General features: G+C 42.7%; 1 pseudogene; it reads left to right on the top strand.

Annotated features, from left to right (window-relative positions):
* Positions 1 to 6,848: 6,848 nt before the first annotated feature.
* LOC130027934 (uncharacterized) lies at positions 6,849 to 6,968 on the top strand (annotated as a pseudogene).
* The last annotated feature ends 798 nt before the right edge of the window (positions 6,969 to 7,766 follow it).

The raw sequence follows: 7,766 nt of genomic DNA, 5'->3' as shown, positions 1-7,766 counted from the left end.
TTGCTTGTCTATGAAGTTCAACATTACGCTAAATTAATTCATGCTGTGGGAAGTTAAGTTGGAGGGAAAGGTCTAGAAAAGGGCTGATAACTCAAAGCAGGTAGCACAATGAGGCTTCTCATGCAGGACTATCATCCTCTTAATGGGCTGGTAACATGGATGTGTTCCATTTACAAACATTTATCCAGCTGTGTACTTGTGTTGTTGGTATTTTTCCATCAGTTACATAGGACACAGCACATGCTGCAATGGACAGAGTGGCAAAAGACTTTATTTTTTTTCTTCTTGTATTTATTTATTGAATCACTGTGGGAAAAGTTACTAAGCTTTCAGGTTTAAGTCTCAGTAACACAATGATCAAACACCTCTCCCTTCACCAGTACTCATTTTTCACCACCAAGAACCCCAATATACCCCCCACCCCTTCCAATGCCTGTGAGGCAGATGATTTCCACTTAACTATTCTCTACATTGATTACATTCATTATTTCGACAAAAAATGCACCATTATTGTTCAGAATGTCCCTCCCAACAATCAAAATTACTGAAAAGGCATTGTGAAATACTTTGTTTTCTATAACTGGTTATGAGAATCATATAATCTCGCATGGCCGCAATAGTGGCCTCGCGATTTTGGATTTCTGCAAAGAGCCAAATAATTACGAGATTGGTTTTTGTGCGTCTGGTGTTATGGCTGTGCCAGAGAGCCGCTCGTAGTGGGGCAACTCATGACCTCGGTAGGGCGTGAAGGACAAGCCCGCCCGTACCGCCCCACTTCCCATGAGACTACAGTTGCCCCATCACCACCAGCTCATACCTGGCTTTCCAAAAAGCTCTGAGGCGGCGACCACTTTGCTGCTGATGGTAGGGGAGGGGGAAGGTGGAAGAGAGCAACATCCTTTCCCTCCCGGGGAGGCATGGCGCTGTAGTTTAACGCATGGTCCATTCACTTTTCTGACGCAAGCTGCTGGGCTCTGGACTAACTCTTTTTGCCTCTGGAGCCATGGCCGTGCCGGAGAGTCACTTGTGGGGGGGGCAACTCGTGACCTCGGTAGGGCGTGAAGGACGAGCGAGTACCGCTAGTGGCAGAAGACTTTAGAGAAGAACATTTGTGAAAGAAATCCCTTCCATGGGCATTAGAAATGGATTCAGGATCTCATTGACTACTGTTGTTTGTTTTGGGGGTTTTGTTTCATTTTCTTTTGCTTTTGGGTCATACCTGGCAGAGCTTAGTGGCTACTCTCAATTGACTCTGGGAGACCATGTGGTGTCAGGGATTGAACCCAGGCACCCTTTATACAAAATATAAACTCAATCCATTGAGTTATCTCTCCAACCCCTCTATTGAGTGTTTAGTAACATGATCATAAATATATTCTGTTCAAATAAAAGACATTGTAAAAAAAAAAGGATGGACACATGGGCTGGAGCAGTAACACAGAGAGCAGGACACTTGTCATATATTCAGCCAATCCAGATTCGATCACCAGCATCCCATATGGTCCCCAGAGTCCACCAGGAGTGATTCCTCCGTGCAGGTACTGGAGTAACCCCTGAGCATTGCTCTAGGCAGCCCATAAAAATTAAAAAATATGATGCCTACCTCCAGTACTCTCTGCCTTTACTCTCACTGAAGCCCAAAGATGTAGGCGTTCAATCAAAGTGTCCCACCAATGAAAACTGAAAAAATTCAGATTTTTTCCACTTTCACAGAATAAAAAAATAAACGTGCTTACTCTTATGCTTTTATCTCATAAATTCTTCTTAAATCTTTAACCCATATTATGACTACATGTCTGCACACAAATACAAATAGAGTGACATCTGATTTAGCCCAAAATTTTATATTTCATCATCTCCATAACCTGTAAGTTTTCATAAAGAGCACCACGGTCTGCAGGTGCCCCACCACAGGAATAAGTTTGAGGATCAACTAAACTCTTGGAAAGCTCATCTGAAGCCACTGTTGAGCAAACTGTGCAGTCTTACAATTCACAAGCAGCAATATCTGTGTCCTCTATTTGCACTGAATACTGCGTCAAGGGGCTGGAGCAATAGCGCAGCAGGTAGGGCATTTGCCTTGCATGAGGCCAACCCGGGCTGATGAGGGTAACCTGGGTTCGATTCCTCCACCACTCTCATAGAGCCCGGCAAGCTACTGAGAGTATCCCGCCCACACGGCAGAGCCTGGCAAGCTCCCTGTGGCGTATTCGATATGCCAAAAACAGTAACAACAAGTCTCACAATGGAGAAGCTACTGGTGCCTGCTCGAGCAAATCGATGAACAACAGGAGAACAGAGACAGTGACTGCGTCAAGGGCTGTCATTTACATAATTTAGAAAAGAAGTGCTCTCCTAATTCCTTGCAACTCACTTCAATTTGCTCCATATGCTGAGCTTCAGTTTCTGCCCTCACATGATTCCTCAATATGTTATGAATGGGACCTGAGACAGCCCACCCTAGTTCTTAGTCATATTCTCTGGGTCCAACACACACATACACACACATGTGCACAGGCACACACACATTCACAAACATACACAACTTAAAAAACATGCTTTCTGAACCTCTTTAATCATAACCTGTCTTCAAATCACGCTCCTTGCCTGACCTAACCTGGCCTGGTTCCCAGGCGAAAGATCTTGGCTTACTATCCTGTTTTATAGCCACTCTGGTGTGAAAATGTTACATATATACAAATAAATTCTTCTGGTAAGAGAATGGAACAGCAATCATCTGAGAATGATATCATTAGAATGGATTTAAAGTATAATCAAAAGTGATCAGTGGTCTACTAGTTTGTAAGTCACAGTATCACAGTCAGTAAGATTTCTGGGAGCCAGAGAAATAGAAAAGCAGTTATAGTGCTTGCCTGGCAAGCCAGCTTACTCAGGTTCTATACCCCCCAAAAAGCACTTCCTAAAATTAACAATTAGCTGGAAATGTTTTGACTGCACTGCACAAACCCCATTTTCTTTATCTTCCCATCACTGTAAGCCATTTTGTTTTATTTTATTTTATTTTTGCCTTTTGGGTCACACCTCGCATGCTCAGGGGTTACTCCTGACTTTGCACTCAGGAATCACTCCTGGTGGTGTTCAGGAGACCAAATGGGATGCTGGGAATCTAAACCGGGTTGGCCACGTGCAAGGCAAAAACCCTAACTGCTGGCTATTGCTCCAGATCCTGTAAGCCATTTTAACCAGATTATTAAGCAGGTTCTCCAGGGCACCCAGATTGGGAGATGCTCAAGACCTTCTCAGCCCAGTCATGGTCTCAAGTTTGCCTGGATCAAAAGCACTATTCCTCAGGTAAGGAACTGTAAAATCTTATTTGGTGGTAATTCTTACAAAGAGAGAAGGGAGGTCTGAAAATAAAAGGAAATGAATACATGAAACCTCAAGGTTTTGGTATTTTTTTAAGTTAAAAAGGACGTCTTGCCTGTTGAGTGGCAAACGTGTGTGTGTGTGTGTGTGTGTGTGTGTGTGTGTGTGTGTGTGTGTGTGCATTTGCCCGTGGCTATGAGCATATAGAAAAGGCATGTTTTACAGGGAAGTCTTCAGTTATCTTGATCCACTTTATAAAATAAACCCAAGGATTTTTTTTGAACTAACTATTCTTTGTTTAGGGACAACAGTGTCAGTGTTAGAAATAGTCCACGTTTAACAAGGAAAGTGCTGCCTGTCGATGAGGGATTTTTAGCAAGCTACTCAGTATTTATTTGGATTATGTAAGCACAAATGCCTACGGTTGGTCTATTCCCTTAGCCTCTTCTCCTCCCATTTTCTCTTCATCTATTCCTTTCCTTTGCAATTAATGTGCCCATCACTTCAAAAAGAAAGGACAAAAAGCTTAAACTAAGAGGATTTTGTGTTCACTTTGGTTGTTCTACAACTCATTATTCCTCAATTGACCACTGGGGACTCCTGCCATGTATTTAAATCACCCTCAGCATTAGATAGCAATGGATTTATCATGAAACTTTTATAATAGAGAGGGCCACAAGGAATAGAGGGCTTTTAAATGTCTCCTCTCTGGCAGGCAGGTGATAACTTCACTCTTTGGTGAGTCCCTGCAGCTTTACCACTACATTTAGATGTTTTTATTCTAAGATGAAAATATTATGGAGGAACATAAAGTTTTAGTATTTGGGATAGTTAGATTGCTCACCAGGCAATTGGATATATTTTTTTCAATCTTTAATGTATTGTAAGATCAGTTATATTTAATGCTTCTGCTTCTAGCTGGTCCCCAAGTCAAATGAAAAAAGAAATAAAGGCACATATGAAACCTGGATAGTTTATGTTTGCCAAAAGTTCCAACCAGAACATAAGTCCTCTCCACTACAGTCTTGGTAGTACCATCCTGTCCAAGTGAATGAGAATGGTATTGGGGGCCTTTATGAAGTACTCATCAGGGTCTGTACAAAGTATTAAGAATATAGGCTTTTACAACTAATTTCAAAAAAGAACATGATGCCTTCATATCTTCCCAGATAGACTGGTCTGGGCTGAGAACTCTGGTAACTTCTCGGAACAGGAGGTGAGGGTGAGAGTGGGGACAGGCAGATTCCCCTTTCTACATGAAGGGACAGCTGTCCTCTGTCACACCTGACACCTGCAACATAGAAATGCATAGAATTCAGCTCCACAACTGAACCTCATCAAACTGCCAAAATACCAAATCGTTCCAGCTTCATAGCTCCTAGACTGCACAGCCACACACATGACTGCACAATACTTCCAAATTTCATGGTACTGTCAGTCCATTATGATCACAGTAAATCTGATGGGAAAGTTGCATAAAAGACCACCAAGTTCAATGAGATGAAACAATAACACAGAAGGCTCAACTAGCACCAACCAGTCCAACAGATCCTCAATGACTTCAGTAGTACAATTGTGAAATATAACAAATATCACAAATTGACTTATATTGGTCTAAGTTTTGATAATTCCATTTGCCTTTGTGTGGTAAAAAACAAAGTGAATTTTTTGTGCCTGCCAAGGGTGCAGTCTGGGGGGTGAGAGAAGGGAAATTGAAGACATTGGTGGAGAGAAGGTCACTTTGGTGGTAAGATTGGTGTTAAAATATTTAATGCCTGATACAACTGTATTATGATCAACTTGATAAATCATGGTGCTATAATAAATTTTTTAAGAATATAGACTTCCAAGGTAACAAAACATCAGAATCACAACAAAAAGATCAGCAGGAATAAAGCCACTGCCAAAAGTTGTGTGGGCTGTGCACTGGCCAGATCACCAAATGCAATGAATAGTGTCCTTAAGAATACACAGTACAGGAGCTGAAGTGATAGGACAGTGGGGAGTGTGTTTGCTTTGCACGCGGCCAACCAGGGTTAGATCCCCAGCATTCCATATGGTCCCCCAAGCACTGACAGGTGTAATTTCTGAATGCAGAGCCAGGAGTAAGCCCTGAGCAAAATAATGATAATAATAATAATAATAATAATAATTACCAATCATGACTTTACTTTTCCCTCAATTTCACAGAAATGCAGGCATTTAGAAAGGAAAACCAGCTGGTATTATTGACTACTGGGGACCCCTAGGAAAATCTTTCTCATTTCAGCAGGGGCTTTCTCTCATTTCTCCGTGTCCTTGTGTGGGCAGGTACAGGAAGACCACAGAGATGGATAAGCCAGTGAAGAGATAGGAATCTGAGACCCAGGAAAGGAAGCAACTCAGGAATGAAAGGCCCAGAAACCAACTGCTGCAGTAAGTCAAACTTTGTGTTGTTGTTTCCTTAGGGATGGCACCCAGAGGTGCTCAGGTATCACACATGGTGATGCTCAAGGAACCATATACAGTGCTGGGGGGTATGAACCCGAGTCGGCAACATGCAAGGCAAACACCTTAGCCCTATGTTATCTTTCTGGTCATCTTGCTGTAGAACCTCCAAAGGGAGGATTCAGGAAGGAATTGGGCTCATAGAGGCCAGGAAGATGTTAGTCACACTTACACATATTCTTGAGCATTGAACCTGTGTCACACAATTTAGCAGGGCAAGTATGTGGTTGGAGACCTGAGGCCTGCTTCCAACAAGGGCATGGAGACTTCTGTCTGCCACACCAATAGGAATCCCCATACATCAGCAGGGTGTTGGACACTTCAGCTCAACTCCAGAGATGGCATCCAGGCCCACTGGCCTGGGTGAGGTACTTGTCACAAGGCCAGCTCGTGTCTGACTGTGCTTCTGACCACATGCTATAAAGCACACGTTCCCAAGGCCAGTTATTGCTAGGATACACAAAAGAACTCTAGAAATGTTTGTCACTAGATCATCGATTATCACATATAATGCCTATTCAAATGAGTAAGATAAGGTGAGAGGGTGGGGGCAGTCTGGTTAGGCAGGAATCTGCCATGCCCTCTCCAGGCATGCCATTCACTCCAAACCTCTACAAGGCCACCAAACTGGAAGCTCTCCAGAGGCCCTCCTTTTTATGGGCACTTATGGCAATTTCCTTGCATATCAACTGATGAACTCATTGGGCCATTCACAACTGAATTCAGCTTCCAGTTCCTCTCTCTTCCCTGGAGGTGGGAAGGGGAGGGGAACTGGGGAAGTGTCACCCCTGAATCCTGTGATGGATTTACCTAGCAATCAGCCCTGATCCTCAGTTGATTTCCAAGAGTTGCCTTTATTAACACATCAAGACACTCCCAACACTTAGGAAACAAAAAGACTTTGAGAGCTGTGAGCCATTTCTCATGGATGAAGATCAAATATGTATGAGAAATATACATGTTGGTCATTCGTGTGACATACATATTTCCCATGAATCATAAGGTCACAGCAAGTCCTTACAGATAACTATCTCATTGCTTCTCAGTCTTTTGGCTAAGATCAAGCATAGTATCTGTTTTCATCAGTTTAAAGATGGTTGTTTTTGTCCAGGTGGGAAGGTAAGGGGTCATCCAAGAGGACTAGGTGAACTCCAGATTTCCAGGGCCTGAGAGTCTAATAGGATGAATGCTAGATAACGTAACCAAGGGAACAAGAATGCAGAGTCAGAATTTCATCCCATGAGTGGAGAAAGCACAGGAGGGGTATAGAGGGATAAGGTCGGTAGCCTAAGCTTTCCTTGGATTATAAAATATAGAAATTAGTTGGCTATGAACACATTTATCCAATCACTCATTCATTCAACAGGCATGTTTTGATTTTTTGTTTTAGGGCCACAACCAGCAGTGTTCAGTGGTTACTCCTGGCTCTGTGCTCAAGGATCACTCCTGAGCTGGGCTCTGGAATTCAGAGGATCAAACCTGGTTCAGCTGCATGCAAGGCAAATGCCCTGCTCGTTATATTATTGCTCCAGCTCCAACAAATAGGTTTTAAGCTTCTCACAAGTGTTAGGCACAGTGCTAGATGCCAGAGATAGAGTAAAATACACATACGAACAGAGGAAGACGGGTCTTAACCCAATGTTGGGATCATACTGTAGAGCACAGCAAGCAAAACCAAATGAGGATGTTCCAGGGCAGAGTTTCTAACTGTTCTTTCTTATCTGAGTTACATGGAGACCTTTTAAAACCCCTAATGTCTTTCTAATATTCCTATAATATGGTTGAGGTCAGACCACAACCAAGACAATTATAATAGAATGATGTCAAATGACAGGACCCAGGATTCAGTGTTTTTAAGATTTCATTTCATTTCATCATTTCATCATCCTGTTATTCGTCGATTGCCTCGAGCAGGCCCCAGTAACGTCTCTTTCATCCTAGCCCTGAGATTA

The sequence above is a fragment of the Sorex fumeus genome, unplaced genomic scaffold, assembly GCF_029834395.1.
Source record: "Sorex fumeus unplaced genomic scaffold, SorFum_2.1 ptg000037l, whole genome shotgun sequence".
Lineage (NCBI taxonomy): Eukaryota > Metazoa > Chordata > Mammalia > Eulipotyphla > Soricidae > Sorex > Sorex fumeus.
Note: the sequence above shows the minus strand (reverse complement) of the source record. Positions and strands in the feature narration are given on the sequence as shown.